A 21557-nucleotide genomic window follows, 5' to 3' on the forward strand; every position below is an offset into this window, starting at 1 on the left:
AGATCCCTAAGTGCCACCTGCTATTTCCCAAATAAAATATGCTGATGGAAAATCCTACTTAAGAAGACAAGAAAAAGAAAAGGTACTTGGTATATATGCATCAAGAGAAAAAAAGGCAATTCTGCTCAACAAATAAGAACAGTCAGTTCAGAGAAAAGTCATATAAAATATTACAGTAATTATCTTTGTGTAAGAAACCTGGGGATAATGAGCATACATTTTACAAACACTGAGTTGCTCCTGCTGAATGACTGAGGACTTCTGACACTGGCAGAAGTGGGCTCTGGACAAGCTCTCTAAGTTCTCTTGGAGCTCTCTGTCCAGGCTGTCCTCTCTGCACATCTGAGTCACCAACACATCAAAACTTTGCCGCATCCATCCTGTTTCTTCATGGCATGTGAGCTCCAGCTGTGCTGGGTTCTGGGGCTGCAGGATCATGTCCAGGGAGGCTACAGTTACCAGAAACCAGCATGGGACACCAACAAGATGGGCTTCTGCTCAGGAAACCATTTATTCACCACAGGTACAAGCTCAGCTTAGATCCAGAGACAGAGAGCTCAGAAGAGAGGCAGGGTGGTGGATTTTGTGGGACAGAACCAGGGTGGAGTTTAAGGTCAGGGACCACTAGGAACACAGCAAAGGAGAAACCCCAGGGTCTCAAACCCAGTCAGAACTCCTGGGCTGACACCCCAGGAGGGGTCTGGGGTGGAGTTTCTTCCAGGGCTCACAGGACACATCCCCTGAGGCAGAGGTTTAGAATTCACATTTCCCGGGCTTAAAGCCACACCTCTCACTTTAACAATGCTTATCTGAAACTAAATCTTTGCCCCCCTGGGCGGGGGCCCACCTCACAAGCTGAGGAAAATATTTCATTTCAGGACACCAAGTACTTAAGTCCCATTCATATCCAGGTTCAGTTCAGGAGGGGGAAGCAGAATATCATGAATTGAACAATTTTCCTAAAATAAAGGGCTGTTGTTTTAAATGTGAGATGTGTAGCACTTTTAACCAAACACAGAAAATCTGTTTCCTTCTAAGACTGCCACAGATGAAGAAATATTTTTTTACAGAGAAACAACTTTTCCTTAGCTGCGAGCCTCCAGAGGACAGGTAATGCTGTCATACCTTGCTTGGGGAGGCAGAAAAAGGAACACACAAAAGATGTAAACAATGGACTGTTTAGCCTTAAATATTACCTACTACAATAAATATGTTTGAAACAGGAATTGATGGGAACCACAAAACCTTGCTAGCTAGCAACAGAAAACTTAATCTCTCACATGCGTTTTGATGTTCTTTAAGAATAATTTAATTAGATACATGAAAGCACTACCCCAAGCACATTAGGTGTAACAAAAGTAGAATGGAGAAATTGCCTTTTGAGAAGGATTTGTGCTTGGGCACAGTGTGCCCATCCCTAAACATTTCAGAATATAAAAACACCTATCTAGATTCACAGTTAGTCATCACTAGTTTTTACCTGAGCAAAGATACTCTCAAATCCTCACAATTGAAAACAAACCAATGACTTGTTGTCATCATAATCTATTGGTATCTCCCCTTCCTTCCAAAAACATGGGGAAACTTAAGTTTTACAGTGTCACCTGAGAGCCTACAATTCTGCAGAGACTATAAGATGTATATCTCCACCAGCCAAGGAGCTATCCATCAGCTGCAAGGCTAACACCCTCCTGATCCCTCAAGGCACATCAGTTTATCTTCACTGACGCAGAATCAAAAAAAAGGGGAGATGGTTTCTATAGCAAAGTTCATAACTGTTTAAGGCAAAAACCAGACTAAATTTTTTTTTCAAGCAATGGAGTGCAGACATTGCTGCTGTTAATGGAACAGCCCATCACAAATAAAACATAGCTGAAGTTTAGCTCTGGTCTCATGGTGTAACTGGATGTAGGTGCATTGCAGAGATCTAATCTTGAGATGAAATTGAATACAGCTTCATCACCAAGTAGATTAGATTAAAACATTCATAGCTACTGCCATGGGCATAGACAGAAACCATTAAGGACTCCAAAGGACTTTCAGATTTAGAGAGATGATACTAAAAGCTTGAAAAATTTCATTAAGAGTGAACACTAAAGATTAGTATTGACAATCCTCTTCCCTCATGTGGGTCTCACCTACCAAATGATTTTACCAGCTAGAGGGGAGGTCCAGCACTATCTTACCAGTGGGTTCAAAAAGTTCTCCAACAGGTTCAACACTGTATAAAGGTAACAAAAATATTTATCATCACTCCAAGAAACCACTCTACTGCTCCCAAAAATTAAGATTATAGACTTCACCTTGACTGAAACTATCTTATTAAAACTTCTCATTCAAAAACCAGCCAGCAGTGTAATCAGATTATGCCAGTGAGAACTCATAAGTCTTCAATAACCAGGAGCAACCTGTTGATCAAATGAGACGCCATTTGAGGGACACACCAAGCCTACTAATAGGTGACCAAACATCTCCCACCCTACAAAATTCACAGATGCAGTCAGGGAAAAAACCCTACAACACATTAGGAAAAACATGCAGATTTTTGAGAAGCAACCACAATGAAACCAACACAAATTGATAAATTAAGAACTTCGGTTTCTTATGGACAATTTCAAATAATCTTTTCCTGTCTATCCAACATGAGAAATAACATTTAAGACAACACAGAATAAAAACAGAGGCTATAGAGGGAGGTATCTGTTGACCACAGGCATCAGTATCTTCTTTTTGCTCATCTGTGTTTGTGGACAACATTGCTCACTTGTAGGTAGTGTTGCTGTTCATCAAGCACTACCATAGCTCTGGAGGGACTAATCATATCATGGCAGGAGGCTGTCCAAAACGACCCATTAGAGATTTCTGTCTTCAACATTTCCAACTACAGGATTCTTGGAGGCCAGTGATTTGAAGCTAGTGATTCAGAACAGCAGCTGGTTTCAGTAGGCACAGAAAATACTTGCTCTGTCTCGCCAGTTTTTATACAACTCTGTCATAAGAATATTCAAGTGCTTTTGTTCTTTGCAAACACTTAGAGACAGGAAGGTTTGTTGTGCATATATCTTTGCATTTGGTTCACTTTGCACATTCAGCAGATATGTGGAAATGTAAATGAGTTGCACAATCTCAGGAAGTTAATCTATGTTATTATAAACAATGGATAAATTTAATTTGAAAAAAATGGAAGAGAAAATAATTGAAAAATTGAGGAAGACAGGTACAAGAATCTCTTGTAGTCTGGTCTGAGAGCAATCTAACTGGAAGTTGCCATGGAATAGATATATCATTTCATGTCTGCCTACTCCCAGGCAAGGCTGAAAAATGTCCATGGGCTTCTGTCAGTTATTCTCCTCTTACTCAGAAATGCATCGTCATTCAAAGGTAATCACGTATTTCTTTGCCTCCAGCACCCTGCCTGAACAATTTAAGTATCTCTTCATTGACCCCACAGGCTACTCTTTTATCAAGAGTTTATTAGTGTTCTACCCTGCCAGACCCACTTTCTTTTTTTATTTTTTGTCTCAGATCACAATGCCTGCACAGACATTTTAAAGAAGACATGACAATATTTTGGACACATTCCCACTTCTTCTCATCATATAACAGCAAATCGCCAGATATGTTCTAGAACTATTGTATTAATGAAAAGACACAGATAGTATTATCCCTAATGATATTAACCACTTTTTGCCACAGTATCCAGATGCCCTGTTCCTATTTGGCATCAGTTTACATAGCCTCAAGGGAAGACTGGGAAAGACCACAAAGCAGAAATGTATACAGGGTTTTTAAACACTTCGGAACTGCATCCATGTCATGAAATTCTTCAGCCATGAGTAGCTGAAAGCTGGGAGAATACTTAGGGGAGGCATCAGATATGCAAGGCTGGTTCTCTACTCTTACCATGCATACCCTCTTATGGCTATTGTTGGAGCCAGGATATTGGGCTACACTGACCTTTGTTCTAAACTAATATGCCTCTTATGTTCTTATTATGTTCTTATGTTAAGCAGGAAAAGAATTTAGCCTCTGGATAACACCCGGTTGTGCTTGAATTCAGCAGCAAAATTCCTTTCCATTGTTTCAGATGTGAAAAATTAATTACCAAAAAAAGAAGTGTGCACACAAGTATATGAAGTTGTGTTGGTACCAGACATAGAAGATTATTTTCTTTATAATTAAGAAACTCACAGGATTTTTTTATATCTACATAGATGGGGATTTTTTCCCCCTGAAAAACATGTAAGCCAACCCCTGCTCCAGACTCCAGCAAAATTCACCATTATGAAGGTATTTTAAATAGGTCTCTGCACCATCCGCCTAAGAAAAGACTCGGTAGCAAGAATTTCTGAGTGTGAAGTCTCAAGAGATTTTTAGGCAGAACAGTTCTGTTCATGGCCTGGTAATCTTCACCAGAATATGTACGGTTTCTTTGATCTTTAGATCCAGACTCTGGGCTCATCCAGACATTCGCAATTTAGTTGCAGCTCACAGAGTGGTATTGATTGATTGACTGATTGATTGATAATATTTTTTTGAATTATGTAATTTTATAATGACATGATTTTAACTCTGTTCAGATGGAGCTGCAGCCCCCTTCACTGAAATTTTTTGGAGATGCATAATGACTTCTGGAAATATTTTGCATTTCTTACTGATTATCAAGTCTGATTCTCTCACTATCTACAACAAATACTGTTCCACAGATTCTACCTGGATAGGTAAGTATTTAGGCATTTCTGGAAGATCTACATAAGCACTGTGAATAAACACTTGGCTATGTTGAAGACAATAACAACTTGTATTAAGGGTCAGGATGCCTTACAGAAGGTTGAAAAAAGATACAGAAAAAGTGCAACAGGAAATACACAAACGTAATTGCACAATAGAAAATTCTGGGTCATATCTTAAAATGGACATGCAGACATCATTACTTACCAGCAACACATCAGGAATTTATTTCCTCCACACATCACAAGCTGGAAAGCAATTTTGCATAGCTGCTTGTTTTGGTGGGACTATACAAGCTGAAGTGAAATCAGACAAAACCACACGGAACAGCAGAAAAACAGAAGAGGCTTAATTCTAAGTGTTTCTGAGCTTGGCATAGGAATAAGGAAATTAGAACACGATGAATATTAATATTTAGATTGCCTGTGCATCAAGAGGTAAAACATCTCAGAAAAGCTACCTCTGCTGTGCATATCAACCTCTTATTCTTTGATGCTTTGTAATACAAACAGTAATCAGATAAATATACACAGAGAGCCCAAAAACCTACAGTATTTCACAATGTCACATCAAGTGAGGGATTCTTTTGATTTTTTTTCCAGACCTGCTCATGTGCACAATTTCTTTATGCCTCATTTGCTATAAAAATATTGGTTGATGAACAATGAATAAGTAGACATATTTAATTGTATTACCAAGAATGAACTGTCTTTTTTTGGGGTTGTCTTCATTTTGCAAGCCCATGTATCTTAACCTTCATAATGGCTGTTTACATCAATAAAGTCAATTTATTTACTGAATTGTATTTGCATAGTTGTTTATTTATACTTTATTCTTTAGAAACCCAGACGTTTACCATAGTAAATTTGTGAATAAAGTTTCAAAGAAACTTCAAACATGCATGAATCTGATGTGCTCTGTTTCAAGAGATGTCTAACTTTGACGACATCAGTAGGACTGCTCTTCTGCTCGCAGCTACCTAAAACACCTTCTGAACAGGAGATGAAAACACATGAGGTAGAGGTGGAGATGGTGTCAGTTTTTGGTAGTCTGTGATTTCTGCCACCTCCTCCTCCATGAGGGGCTCAATAGAAAATCTGAAATTTATATGAACAAATAAATACATATGATTTGTGGAAAACCCACAGACAAAACACACACAAAGTATAATCCAGAACAGATAATTTTTTATATTTTTAGAAAGAAATACTATCTTAAAACAAGTCCATATCCAGCTACTTTATTCTTGTTAAGATTATTCCATTATAAAACCTCAGAAAGAGAATTATCACTACTATCTGACACTATAAAAAAATTGATCTGAATGGGAACGAGCTTTATACATGGTAGACAAAACAGGATGATACCAAATGTTGGCTGCTGTTACTGACCAAGTCAGCAGATTAAGACTACAAGCTGGTTAAATGTCTGGAAGGAGGAGGTAGCATTTACATGGAAGATGGATACGATTGCGACAGTTAAATAACCTATTTCTTAGGAGAATGTAACAAAAATTAGTTTGCCCTTTCACCAGCCATTTCTGGTGAGTGTCACTAAGGTACTACTTGGAGCAATACCTTTTTTTCCTTTGCAGGAGGTCTCACAGATATTGTAAAAGCACCTGCCCCATGTTTGATATTTAATAAATAACAAGGAAATTTAGAGTTTCTTGAAGTACTTCTCATGCCCAGCTCCATTTCCATTCTGGCCAAAAGAGCAGAATATTTTTATCTGGCAAATGCATAACGACCCACTGGCTGAACTTCATGTAGGTGAGGTAGTGTTATATGCTGTGAAAATGAATGAGAATGAATATGACCTGGTTTTCTGTTCATCAGAAAAAAAAAGGCCCTTTGTTATTTGTACTGGCAGTGTGTGGTTAGGTTTTAAGTCAGTGTAAAACTGTGAGGGAGCAAAGGAAAGCTGAACATCTTTGCAAAAGTTCCTAGCCTTAAACTACAAGTTACTGTTCTTAGCTCTGCAGTATAAGCTCATCTCTCAAGGACAAACTTCATTAAGTATTGTGTAGTCTTCATCATCTCTAACTCAAAGCAGCCTACCCAGTCAGAAACTGAAATTGTTGCAGTATGACAGGCTTGCAAAAGAGTTTGTCTCACTGGGATCCGTGCTGGCCACCAACCAGTTTCCTGATGGCATTTAAGGTTGTTGACTTAATGCCATGCTGGCAATCTATCAGTGGGGAGTTGAGTGGGTGGTACCCTTCTGCCCCTGTTGACAAGACTCAGGATGGAACATGCTTGATAACACATGAAAGACTAACTTGGTGCTGCCCACGTTGCCTCTCATCAACACAGTGACTGCATCCACCCTAAGAGCCCTAAATGGCATTCTGCTTGTGAAGAGGTTGCCTCCCTCCTGTTTAAATGGGGCAGTGGTGATCAGTCTCAGAATATGAGATCAGGAGCTTGGACTCAAAAATTCTTTCACTCTAGAGCAGATGCCCAGAGTAAATAAAAGCCAGAAAAAAAAAAAAATCAGATACATTTTTCAGAGGTTTTATAACCTTCATATTATGAGGGGGTTTTAAAATTCCAGCCAAGTCCAAAATGAACAGCATTTGGGCCACCAAAATTTAAAATAGAAAGATTTTGCTTTCAGGTAGTTAAGATGATTCATTAAGCTTTAACTTTGATTTTTTACATCCTTCCACAGTACTTAAGACAATATTTAAAGACATTCAAAAGAAAAATGTTTGGAAAGAGGAAAGTGAAAGTCTGTATTCCCAAAGACATCAAAACAGGATGTTTTGACAATGCCAGGAAATTTTTATCAAAATTTTTTGCCCAAATTCTCTTATAAGGAAATGACATTATTTCATATAGTATTTTGATTTTCACTAATTTCATTTACTTTAGTAACACAACACAAAGAATCCATAGAAGGATGAAACAATGCATGCTTATCAAGTAAAATGCTGGCTTATTTTAAACTATTCTATCAGCAGAAGTACACCTCATCTCCAGGTAAGATTGCTATGAAAAAATACTCGTTGCAAGAAAGCATGCCAGAGAAAGTAGGAGAAGGGAACTGGAAAAAACAGAGCCTTATGATGAAACAGATGGAATGAAAACATTTGGCAAATATCAGTGGTGGGCTATTTTTTGATATAGCTGTTAGGTTTCTCTAGTGTGAAAAGTCAAATAGTTTGGCTAATAGTTACACATGCACATTAGAATTAACATATAAGCATCAAAAAAGCATTGCACTGAGGTTTTTAAACAAAGAAAGAATTTTACTAAAGCTAGCATTCAAACTATGAAAGGTCCAGCAGTCTTGCTGTCCCTTTACAAAGGTTTGCACTTTACCCTTCCCTACTTGCAGTTTCTTCCACATAGCAGGATTGAGGATTCTCCCAGTAGCTGAGACCAGAGGTTTTCCTCCACTAGGCCTGATAATTTCAAGCTATTCTGTATATGAAAGAACCACTACAGAAGGACAGATAATGGGAAAAGGAAAATGAATCTGACCTGGAAACACCACATTATTCCCTGGAAGTCTTTTTTCTCCCTGGTATCAGACACTGGGAATAAGAGTTGTGCTGGCTTCTTTGACACCAAGAGGAGTTTTGAATTTCTGAGCACAAAAGTAAATTAAAATTGTAAAAACCAGTTACAATAAAGTAAAAACTACAACAATATGTCACTGTATTTAGCGTCTCTGTGCTCTATCACAGCACAATTAAAGAATATTAAAGACCTTTACATTTGTATCACAGCAGTGCAAAATTTAAAACAATAAAACAATAAACTGCTTTTTCATAATGCCAAACCACCTTCTCCACTTTTCTCATTCCCGCCTCTGAAATTCTCCTTGAATTCATCTTTACCTTGACCTTGCTTCTGCTGAAGTCCTTGTTCACATTTTAATCACTTCACATCTTGAATACTGCAATTCATTCTATGGTCTGTTTAAATCCCAACTCCCTCTAAATGTCAAGAGGTCCAGAATGGTGTAGTCAGATTAATTTCTTGCTCCATGCATGGATAAACAATATGATAGAAGGCGTGTTTATGTGCAGTAAAACTGAGAAGCTGCAATAGAAGAAGAGGTGATCATATACAGAAGAGGAATGGCAGAGAACAGACATACTGAAGCTAGAAACCAGTTAACATTCTCAGACATTACTATGACACAATAAAATGTCTACAAGAATATAAGTAGCACCAAGATCAAGACACTTGGAAATCCAGGCTTCTCTGTCATCGCAGACAACAAACATCTACTCTGGGACTTTGGTAGTTCCTCTGCCTCCCAAAACAGTAGCACACATTTGGTACCAACATCTAAGGCTCTAAGGTCTTCATAAGCACAATGCAACTGTTGTGTAGGTAAAGACTTTTTTCTCTCTGCAGTCAAGGAGACAGTCAACTCTTCAGGCTTCCTTGCCCAGCCAGAAGCTATCACACGACATTTTGTTAACTATGAAGCAGCAGTGTAAAGAAACTACTTGCCAGAAGAAGCTAGAGCACAGGTACCCTATGTAAGATTGTGCAATTCTGCAGTGATATAGGATCCTAAAACTTTAGAAAGATTTGTTATATAAGGTGTCCTTCTTTTCTGGGAATTTTGTGAGTTGTTCTGCACTAAAAAAAAAAAAAGGAGTATACAGATGATAAGAAAGTCCAGATGCCTGTAACCCTGCTTGAAATTGATGAAATGTTGTGGCTACTTAACTTCTCTGGAATCACTGAAAATAGATGTTGAATTTTGCCTGGAATATCTTTAGTAGAAAAGGTTTTTATCCCATATTAATTATTATACACTCAACAGCAAAATTACCATGAGGCAAACTTGATTCCAGCCTTCTCTTCTGGCTCCTACCATGCCTCTGACACTAGTAACACTAATCAAAGAAACATATCCTGATTACAATAAAAAAAAGCCCCAAAATAATAATTTAACTCACTGATGCAAAAGATGCCTCGTCCATTGTTTCTATATACTCCAGAATCATATTCAATTTTGTAAGAAAGCATTTTCCTCACCCGAATGTCAATTAAAAACCCTAAAACTAACAAATAAATCCCTCCCTGAAACAGTAACACATCTCAAGAATGCTTGCAAACCAGTGAATGAAAACAACATAGTTTGGATTATTCAAATATTTAATTTCAGTAGTTTTGATAATTAATTTTTTTCCCATATTAATGGCTCAAATCAGTGAAGAAAACTTTATTCTGAATCAAGAACCAAAAAATTTACAAGGAGCAGTTCTAAGAAGTAGTTTCAGGTTCAAAAGTTACCCAAACCAAGCTCTTGCTGAAAGAAGCACACCTGCTTCCACCTCTGTTTTTCAGCTGGCTTAAAAATAAAATAAAAAAAAATCCCAACCAGCTGTAGCTGTTTCTATAAAACCGGTTAGCAAATCTCTTTCTGCCCACCTGTGGCTGCTCCTTCAGACAAAGTGCATAGGCCTGGAATGGGGCGGTGACCTTGTGCTGAAGATGAAGCTGAGTGCCCTAGAGCTGGTTTCAGCTTGGTTATGTGCCCATCTAAGCCAATTTCCAATTATTTCAGGTGCAAGTTTTAGCATGTGCAGTAGCCCTCCCACTTCGTTTCCTCTCCTAATTACCATATGAAGACTTGCATTAGATGCCCACAGGCATTTTGCAAATTCAAGGATTTTCAATTACCCATCCTCTGACAGGCATAGTGTCATCTTTGTACAGCAGCTTTACATTTGTGAATGGGGGCTTGTGCGTCATTGTTGCCAGCAATGAATACCACAGTCACTTCCCTCTCCTGCAGAACGCTGAGCAGCAGCAGCCCATGCCCTCCTGAGTAAGCTCTGCTTTCCATCCACAAATATTGCTGGATCTATCTGTGGTGCCAGCTGTGGACAGGAATTTTTTCAACAGTGGTTCTGTATCATTTATGGTGCATTTCATCAGTGCTGTTCCAACATGTGCAAATGGAAAACATAACTATGGAGCCAGCAATATCTGAGGGATTAATATGATTTCTCCTTAATGAGAACTCCGTGACCTTTGTTATGGGATATATTTAGTCTGTTTGTTCTCTTTTTTTTAGGTGAAGTATATTCTGCAACATGCTGTGATTTCTGGCCTATTGATTAATGGGTCTTTCCACCACAAGCAATCTTAATCTTTCTTAATTGCCTTAATGGCCTCACGGCCTCTCTTTTATACTCTCTGCCCACTATGTTGTTGTTGCAAATGCTTTTGTATCTTAACTTCATGACTATGCTAAGGACTTAAAGGAAACTGACTGTGAAGTCTATTGTTGCTCTTGTTCTTTCCATTCTTTAAACTCCTGTTTCAGGCTCCTAATATCTGTAGGTAATTTTTGGATGTAAATGTGCATATATTATAAAACAGCTGTCCAGAATTCATCAATAAAGGAGTGGATTTTTTAATAAATTCCTTGTATGGTTCTTCTTTTAGTTTCAGAGAGCTGTAGTGCAAACAAACATATTTATATATATTATTATTCAAATCTGAAGTATTAAAATTAATGGCTAGTGTTCAAATACAGTTGTGAAAATCCCAATTCTACAATTCATAGAAGATTTGAGTAAGTCTTCCCTGGAACGGTTTGCTATGATACATAGAATAAAAGATGAAGAGTCCACAAATAAATATCTGGTTTGTGTCTCTCCTCTCTCCCGGGGGTTTATTTAGAAACAAAAGAAGTGATGAGACAAGGAGCAATCAGATTTTTTTACAGTACATGTCATTTAAATTGCACGATGTCTGGGTCAGTAATGTTTGTTGGACACTGTGTTTTATTTGTGTTGTGAAATAGAAAGGCAGAAGACAGACCACGTAAATGACAGCAAACGGCTTACTGACTTAATTTTCAACCTACTCTTTCTCTACTTGAAGAGGTGGAATATCAGCAGAAATACATGGACTGCCTGTGTCATCACTAGCCCATGGGCTAAATACAGTATCATCACACGACGTTGACTCACACAGCACAGACACTTGCAGGAGAGGTACCCACACAAAGGAATAATTATAACAGGGGTGATGTTGACATTCATAAGTGACCCTAGGCTCAAAAATTTTAGCCCACAAAGTCTACTCAGGGTACAGTATTCTTCAAATGCTTCCAGGCAAAAAGGAAAAAGTTTAAGAAAAACTTCATCTAAGTGGTGACAGTAGCTTAATCCAAAGTTTTTTATTTGCCTGACACTAAATTATTCCAGCAACTTCCAAGTCTAGATCTAGTCTAGAGCCAGCTGTGCAAAAGCAAAGGCAAAACTGTGAAGGCAGCAACTTCTATGGAAATAATTTCACTCCTCTCAGAAGGGAGAAGGTAATGCACAGTAATTGCAATACCCACAAACAGCAAATCTTTGAAACTGTCAGTAGTCCAGAAATGTGTCACTTAGACCACTGTAATTATGGGAGAAAAGGTGACATTTTGAGCTGGAAAAAGAAACATGCTTGTGGTAGAGTCTTTTTATAGGAAAATGTCACCTGTTTAAAAGCTGTTCAGAATTTTGGCAAGTTAGAAATAATCATGGCTGACATTACTTGGCAAAGAGCAGATGAAAAGATCAAAACTGGATAATAGATAAAAGCAATCCAGCTCATGGTTCCATCTTTCAATTTATAATGGAAGCAGCAATGTCAAACACTCTAAAACCTGACAACTGATGCAGTATGAGCAGGTATGAAAGCAGGGGGAAAATGCCCAGGGGCAAAAAAACCCCCAACAAACCACACGTGATTTGAAAAAGAGAATAATACATTTCACCCAATTAGATATGTCCATATGCATAAATGTGATTTGTTTGCTTAGTTTTGGTGGGATATTAAATATTAGTAGCTAAGATTTACTAAGACTTATGGTTGGTTACCTCTGCAATGTTAGTTTTCATCCTTTCCTCTAGTGTGATGTATCTTATTAATGAAAGCAAGCTTTCATCCTCTGAAAAGCAAGTAAATCAAGGCCTAATAAAGCCTGTCTAACACAGAGGTCAAATTTAACTTGGAAGTTTAAACAAAAATTATGGTTTCACATTTCTATCCAAATAACAGCTTTTTAATAGAATTTTCTGTACAGTTTCCTAGAATGCCTTTTCTTGTTGATTTTGGTGGGCAAGACCAAAAGAAATATTCTTAGAAAGGTTCTGATTCCCACAACTCTAATATTAATTTCACCTTGCACTGTCACCAGGGTTAGGCTCTGCAGATTTAGCACTGACACTGAAACATGAGGTTTGGAGCTCTAGTAACATAAGTCAGGAAAAGACAGTTTTCCCAGTGGTGAAGACAGATGGTCAGAAGGAAGTCAAGGAAATATTTTAATGATGTCTCACTTATTCTCCAACCACTTTTGCTCAGTTCTGATATTTTGTTTTTTAGATATAGCATCTACTGGTAGATGACAGGTAGAGCTAACAAACCAGGAGGGTTTCCTGGAAATGAAATGGCTCCATGACAATAGAAGGAACACCTTTTAGCACCACGTCCACCATCACTCTTCATCAGCATCACCAGAAACTAACTTTTTCCTGGATTCTTACTCCTCTCACAGGCCCAAACTGATGTATAAGGAAGGAAAGAGAGAGAGAGAAAAATCAAAGCGATGTTGCCATGAGAACAGAGGGGCAAGAGAGGCAACAGGAAGTCAACATTTTCTGGAACTAGAAAACATGAGTATTACCATTACATTGATAATTAAATCTTTATGACTCAAAAGACATGTCACTTCCCAACCTCGAGGTTATACTGTGGCGGGTCACACTTCTATGTCCTTGCCCCTGATTCCTCCAAAACCTATTTAAGTGTTTAATTTCACTGACTTAAAGAATCTTCATAGGTTCACCACTGGCATACATCTCAAGGAAGTGGAGGCAAGTGTTTGTGCCAGGACTTAAAACGTCTGTCTTTAGGTACACTCCACTGTTGCATGTGAATTGCCAACCATGTTTTGTGCACAGCAAGCACAATGATGGCAGAAGGACAAAACTGGAAAGGTGAGGGAAGTGAGGATTCATCAGATTCTGTGAAAAGAAAACTGCAGAATTAAAAATGAGTTTTCTCACTGTCTGTAGGATGCCATTCCACCTGGAAATAACAAAAGAGACCCAGAACTACAGCCCCACCAAGAGCAGTGCCTGCATAGTTCTGTGCTGCACCCACAGATATGCCAGAGTCAAAGACATCTCTCTGCTCAAGAGTGTTTCAAGTAAACTTAAACCAGTGGAAGCAAAGAGTGAAAGGGCTGTGTATTACAGCTACAGTATTGCACATCCACAGGGCTGGAAGTTAGGAGACCTGAAATTTTAGATTGAATGCTGTCACTCTGATGTAAAATTAATGCGGAGGGTGTGGAAATAAAGCTGGTAGGAAGCTCTGGAACATAAAGAGATATGTTACCTTTAGCTTACCATTCAGTTTGCATTAGCCTTTTTCTCTTCAGCTGGCCATGCATCTTGCTTAGAGTAACCTTTTTTTGCCCAGCTTCACCCTCCCTCAAATCTGTGTAAATGCAATCACTAAAAGCTCAAGTCCATCAGGGTACATGGGTGCATACATGGTTTTCATTACAAGTCATCTGCTTGCTTTCTGTGATGCTATTTAGGTACTTAGACTCAAATGTATTCTTAAAAACACTCAGAGTCAACCCCTAAGTCAATTTTCCTTTGCCATCTTCCAACCAATGTCATGGGTGTGTTCTTTTCTTTGGCTCCTTGTCTGCCCTTTAAACTCACCATCCCTGTCTGTAGTGCTCTAAAATGTCTGCATACTCGCCAGCATTTCTACACAGATTTTCTTCCCCTTATTTTGTCTGAATTCACTCTCTTGTCTAATGTCATACAGTTCCCTTAACTTGTTTCCTCTGTTCTGGTCTATAAGTAGCATCTGATGTTTTTTCTCCTACTTTTGAAACAGTGTTCCTGGCCTCTGTCTTCATTCAAGTAGCCTTTCAACCCCTTTTGACCATCATTATTATTTTCCACATTGCAGTTCTTCATAAAAAGGCAAGAAAAAGGAGGAACAACATGATGCATGAGTGTTGAGTGTAGAAGTGCTGAGACTCTTCAGAAAATTAAATTATCTTAATTTTATTCTTAGAAATAATCAGTGTACTAAAATCACCAATATTTTTCAGGGTCTATTTAAAATTACAGTTTGATAATATAGATTTTGAGACAGCAGATCCCACTTGATGACTAACAGCATCCAAAAAAACCTGAAAAACCGAAGTCATAAACCTTCTCAGAATGGTCCTGAAAACCACAGAAGATAAATGTCATGAAGCATAGGAAAGAACAGGGAACAGAGCTGCTCCAAGAGAGGACTCTAATTCCTGGCCACATGATTGCTCTTTATCTAGGGTTAACTCTGCACTGAAGGCTGCAGTGTTGTGGAGCAGCATGCTGGCTTAGCTCCTGGAAGTGGGCTTGCCCCAGGAAGTCAAAGTCCCCTGTGGGCAAGATCACTGTGCTCCTCAGTTCGATCCCGTGCTGTACCTGACCTGTTTGGTTTGACATTTGTAGCCCTGCAGAGTAGTCACACACCATAGAGGCACAAACAGTTTTGATCTGATGGAGGGAATCGTTGTTGGGTGCAATGATAGGAAATACAATCAGCAACTTCTCCTATTTTTGACAATTCATACATTGTGTAGAAAGAAACCATTACAGTAATTCTGAAACCAAATAAGTAGGGCAAAAAGGGCTTCTCCACACTTTTGTGATCAAGTTGGCATGTCACCTTCAAGATCACTTAAATCTCTTTATCTTTCATCTTGTATAAAATAATTGACTGTAGCCCACTCAGATGCCTACCTGTGCTTTTCGTGGAGTCCCTACAGGATTTCACAAGAGGGCTTTCCAGATGGCCAAACTGTGCACAAGCTGACTGCATTTCTCAGTTGATGACCAAGGTCTTTTGCCCAAGAATTTCTGGTAATTTACAAAAATGTTGTAACATTAGTTTTGAAAGAAATAACTTGCACTGGAGTCTAACTATGTTTGTTAATTTTTCTACCAGCAGCTAGGAAGAAGCTTGAGGAAGGCTAATTTCTCTTGCCAAAAAGAGAATAGATGCTTTGTAACAACCTTTCTAGCCCATAAAAGATTCTTCAGGAATGCTGGCCTAAACCTTTAGAAAATATTTCATAACAATAAAAAATGCTCTGAACATTTTACTTCCAGCAGGACAGAATAATCTGTTATGTGAAAACCACATGCTGAATCTGTCCACATATTTTCCCTGCAAAACATTTTCTAATCATGCTGTTAAAAGGGATGAACATATTTTAGAATATTAAAATTTGATTTTGCAAAGACAAATTTCAATATTAAAACACATATACTGACTCTCAGATGAATCTTTTCTGATATACTTAATACCCAAGCTAAATAACTAATCCACAGAGAACAGGAGGTGGACTCAGCAACTGAGTAAGATTACAATTTTAGGACATACCGTAGAGGACACAGGGAAATGCAATCTCATCATTTTCTTAACAATATTCACTATATATTGGTTAGTCAAAACCACCTGGAATATAAATCAGAAAAAGCCCCAACATCATGCATTCACATTGAAATTGTCTCATAGGCCTGAGACCTGCCTAGTACACAACTGCAGCTGTCTAGTTTTATCCTTCAGAAAAGAGGCAGAAACTACTATGTGAACTGTATTTCATTCAGTGGTCTATTTAGCAAAGCACAGGTACTTCTCAACTTTGACATACAGCCCAGAGGGAAAAATTACTCTCCAAGAAGAGCTGATCAATCACAAAATTAGTGGAAAACAGTAACCATTAATCATGAATTGATGAAAAATCAGTGCATGATTACTGAGACAAAAGATATGGCAAGGGTTCCTAAAAAAAGTCACTTTTTTTTAATAGCAGCAAGGGGTCAAAGCAGAAGAAATGGAAACGGCATTATAGAAAGTCCTTTATCTCAAAGCAAAGTAATTTTTTACTTATTACTGGATTTGTTATACTTCTATGCAGACCAGGAAAACTTGTAATGAACAATATAATATATACCACGTAATACCAAAGTGTTCTAATCAGTGTATAAGCATGCATCTGTACAGACACTGTATTAATGCACACATACTCTGTTATGTTCACTGATGTACACAATAATGTGTTATGGTTGTTCATTAATGCCTATAACACTGTGTGCATATGAACATGGTAGAGAGTGGAACAGTCCCACATGCAGCATGTGAACTGTTGCAGGGAGCAAACTCCTCTTGAAAACAATCTACCTGAGAGACACTATTTTTCACATATAGGATAATACATATAGGATATGCAAACATAGATGGAAAAACATAGCTAAAATACCAATTTTCTTCACTTTCTTTCACCTAACTCAGCAAAATATAAATTTTTATTAGGCTGTGATTTATTTAATAAATATTGTAAGTGCCTATATTTCCTCAGGTATGTCTATGTACAGGAAAGTAAAGCTAATTTAATTTAATGATATGAAGGTAGATTATCTCATGAACTGATCAGTTGTATTTTGCATGTATTTTTCAACAGCCTGTAAAAAATTAAAATGAAAAAGGATGAAGATTTATATTTTAAGGGGGCTTTTAAAATTAATTTTTTCATAAATTAAAAAAATGAAGCTGAAAATGGTTTAAGAGCACTAGATCTTTACAGAAAAACATATAGAAATTAAAAAAAAAAGTACAATCAAAATCATTTTACCTTAACAAAAGGAACATTATAATGATTGCTCTCACTAGAACCAAAATATAAAGTGAGATTTAAAAACACTTCAGAAGTTGCCTGCAACTCTCTTTGTAATTATCAAGTGGTTCAAATGATGAAACATTGTGTTAGCTGTAATAGATTATATATTCCAGTTATGTGACAGGTTTTTCTTTCCATCTAGCAAAGAAAATTCATTATCTATGCCACAGGAGTAAAGCTAAATCCTTGATTTTAAAGAAGGCATATGAAGGTTACTTGAACGCCTTTGCTTTCTTAAACCACCGATACGTCATTTATATTCTCCAGAAGGAGAGAATTTGTGTACAAGCAAATGTTTCTGTAAAAGAGCAAGGTTTCTAATATTTAGCATATCTATATCTCAGCACATTTTTAACCTGAACTACCATTTGCTTCTTTAGGCACCTATATGGAGAAAACAGATTAAAGCAGGCAGAAAATAATGGAACCAATTCTTCATTGTGAGCAAGATTTGGCCTAATGTGTTGTTAGCTTGAAGGAGAAGGAACTTGGTCTTTTCCATGTGCCTTTAATACAGCTATCTCTTTGGCTTTGCAGAAAAGATGTCTTTGAGGAATTTCTGTCATGAGTAATTTCCATACATTTTTCCACAAATGGGATAGGAGCTCTTGTACAGTAGGACAGAAAATTTAATTCTGTGCACAAACCTACACTGGGAAGCACAGCAACCAGGCTGAGGTATTTTTGATGTCTGCTTGTTGACACTGGCCAGCACAATATCTGTGGCAGAACATATATCAGAGAGATGACGTGTGTCCTAACTTCAGCGTGCTATCACAAACCACTTGGCACCGTGCAAGTCTCAGAGGGAGAACTGCATCAAGGAGCAGCATCGTTGCAGGGGAAACAGCAGTGAATTACAGAGGAGGCCCTGAAAGGCACGGTTTTTATGCACCAGGTTTGGAAATGTTTCTGCACAGCTGGCTCTGGAGCACAGGCGATGAGCTTGCAGCAGTCTGGGTGGGATGCTGGGCTGGGCGACCACTGAGTGAGAGGAAAGAAACTGGCAAAAGTGAACTACCAGGCTCCTTTATGCAAGTCCCTGCTTTGTGTTTATTTTGATGAAATAACTGTATTGCAGTGTTTTTAATCACTCAAAATTATCATCCTACTTTGTCACCAAAATAGCACAATAGATAATTGATCTGCTCATCCAAAACAGCACAACTCCCAGCAGTATGTTTGCACTAATTCACAAGGGCTTTTTTAAATGAATTTGGGAAGCTATCTATATACCTACACAAAGGTCTTATTTTATTATTAACTGCAGCAATTTCGTACTGGAACCCTAATATTACAGTGCAATTTAGTTGAAACTGTTGAACTTGTGAACTGTTAACAATACAAATAACACAACAATAGTGAAGAATCCAAACACTTAGCAGCAGCAAACTAATAATCAGTAACACTTTCAGGCCAAATAAGCTACCAGAAAATTAATAATTTTGCCTCCCTCACAAGAACACTACTGGTGTTTCAAGACATTTCTCCTCTGAGGAAAGAAGCTGACTTGTGCCCCAGCCCTAAACCAGGGTGGGTGTCATCTCTGGGCAAAGGTATGCCTGGTGGGGCCCACAAATGTTTTCCACCCTCCTCCCCCTATTGATGGGCCCACGCTGAACACAGGCTGTGTGTCCCCAGCCTGTCCCAGGCTATGCAAACAAAATACATTTCCAGCACCTCACCCTTGTGGGGTGATTTGCCTCCTGAAGGTAAGGAGCCAGGAGATAAATAAATAGGTGTGTTAGAGCCAGGCCTTGCCTGTACACACCTGTATCAACAAGGACGCAAGCACAATTATCTTACCTTAATGAACTTAATCTTTAATTTCATAGCTTGGCCCTTGTGCTCAACCTCTTAACAAAGGAGCTGAACTGTTTTAGTCCATATGACCACCCTTCCTCCAACAGCTGTGGAAACTTAAAGCCACGACAAGGATTTTTGCCCCTTGTGAAACTGTCAAAAGCAATAAATATTTTTCTTTTTTTCCATCATTAGACCCTGTTAAGAAAGCCTGGCCATTGTCCACTGTAATTCCCAGCGCTTACGGGGCAGGAGCTTTATTGTCCCAAATGAATCCTGAAGTGTGAACAATGCAGGGGAAAGCGGCCACCCTTTTCGGCAGGGTGTAGCCGCGAGGAATGCGGCGCTTCCCCACGGACGGCTCCGCCAAAAGAGCACTTGTGTTTTTTAACACTGGCCTTTCAGGAGGATGCTCGAGTTAAGGCATTGTGGCCCACTGTAAATAGATGCACTCGCCAGAATGGGGCTTCGTCATCCCTAATTAGGGAAGTAACTCCAGAGAGACAGCATGTCACTTGCAAGACTGGGCTCATTGTTGGGTTTGTGCGCGTCCCCACAATGTGAGGTAATTGGAGTTGTACCTTTTAGAAAGCTGCTAATTTCACATAGGAAGTGCTAACAAGACCTTTGTGTGCCATGTTTTCCTTCGTCCTTTCTAAGGAAGTTACAGAGCTCGAGTACTGGGAATGGCTGGGCCAAGGCCTGCCGGAGGAGGCTGCGGTAATGAACCACTTCAGCCCCCCGCCAGAAAAAGGAGGCCTAATTTTCGGGCCTGAGAAGACGAGGACGGACAAAAGGTTCTGTTTAAGCTTATTATACAAGACATTCTCAGTGCCTACACAGCTTTCCTCGAAATGACCCTCTCAAAATAAGTGCATCAAGTTTGAGCAAATAGAAACATGCAACTTTCGAGGCTGGGGGTTATAGTTTTCTTTACAAAGCCATTTATATAATGTAAGCTGCAATTAGCGTGGAACGGAGCAACAAGATCTAGCGAGGAAAGTTCCCCTGACAAAGGACAGAAATTAGGGGAATAAGTAACAGTTAAATATTGGCTTTGGATAACTGGCTGAAAAGGCCTTTTAAATCAGATGTGGATGTAGAAAAATAAAATAATTTTACTCCGAATATCTTTAGCCACAAAGTTTGGCTTTTAAATCGCCAGCTGATTGATTCCACTAATTTCAAATTATCTAGATAGAATGAATCTGGCCTTAAAAAAAAAAAAAAAAAAAAAAAGAAAGAAAAAACTGAAAAGCCTCTCAGCTTTTAAGCCTGACAATATCAGCAAAATGTCCATAGGAATTACATATAAAAATTCAAACGGTAATGAAACAAATTACTACTTACAGTATGAAAAGTCTGCAAAAGCTTTTTATAGACTTGAAATGCAGAAGTTATATAAACTACTCAGTGAAAAGAATTAGAAAATGACCTTTGCAGATCGGGGGCAAAAATGAACAGTCTTCAGGGGAAAAAAAAATTCACTGTTAACAATGGCTTTTAATGCCATTTTGCTTCCCTCATTTATCTAATAATCATGGCAAGGTTAGGGTAAACAATGAACAGTATGTTTTCACATATTCCACCTTTAGTGTCCTCCATATGAATTTCTAAAACACTTAAGAGAATAGATACATAAACCTGTGACCTTCAAATGAGCTTTTTGCTACTTCCAACATTTTGAATAAAAAAGGTCAGAAAATTGAACTGCTTTTGCACAGTAATGAATTCCATTCTGTTGGGTAAACAAAGCTAAATTTTAAAACATGGACCTGACATCTCTATAGCTCAAGAAGCTATTCTCTTCTTTGGGCACGGGGGGGGGGTGGGGGGAGGGTGGAAAGGAGGGGGGGAAGGGTAAGGAATGCAAGCACTCCACCAGTCACCCCCTAAATTACTGCAGCATCTGCCAAGGAGGGAAGGAGGAGGAGACAAAAATATTTGGTTTTATTCAGTGAACAGCCATGATTTCCAAGGCCAGTGCAACACAAATGTTGGATTTTTAAGATTTTTTTCCCTCCACCTCTCCCCCCTCAGTGAATAATTGATCCAGTCCACACAAAAAAAGAAGCCAGCGCTACCCTCATCAAGCTAGCTCTTACTGATGAGGGCCTCCAAAAGTTACTTCAATTTCCGCCGTGCTTTTGTCTGTGAGTTGTCCTGGCTGGAAGGCCCAGTTAGGTATTGTTGCAAAAAAAGTCTGCGCCCACGTTTATTCCCCCCCTCTAATTCATACTCCGCATTGTGGGGGTTTGCTATTCAGGGACTGATTGGACAACAGCCCAAAGAAT

At 38.6% G+C, this 21557-nt stretch overlaps 1 long non-coding RNA gene across 2 annotated transcripts; it reads right to left on the minus strand.

Moving 5' to 3' along the window:
* Window positions 1-5344: 5344 nt before the first annotated feature.
* On the minus strand, window positions 5345-19605 carry LOC111926653 (uncharacterized). 2 transcript variants are annotated; one of them, XR_015283647.1, is made up of 5 exons: window positions 19267-19605; window positions 15521-15637; window positions 8579-8783; window positions 8220-8325; window positions 5500-5828 (listed from the first exon to the last, which is right to left on the minus strand). It is a non-coding gene; the product is annotated as an uncharacterized LOC111926653 (long non-coding RNA). The 2 variants fall into 2 exon arrangements; XR_002863087.2 differs by lacking the exons at window positions 15521-15637; window positions 19267-19605 and adding an exon at window positions 9955-10037 and having other exon boundaries at window positions 5345-5828.
* Between the last annotated feature and the right edge of the window lie 1952 nt (window positions 19606-21557).

The sequence above is a fragment of the Cyanistes caeruleus genome, chromosome 2, assembly GCF_971803275.1.
Source record: "Cyanistes caeruleus chromosome 2, bCyaCae1.hap1.1, whole genome shotgun sequence".
NCBI classification, from domain to species: Eukaryota; Metazoa; Chordata; class Aves; order Passeriformes; family Paridae; genus Cyanistes; species Cyanistes caeruleus.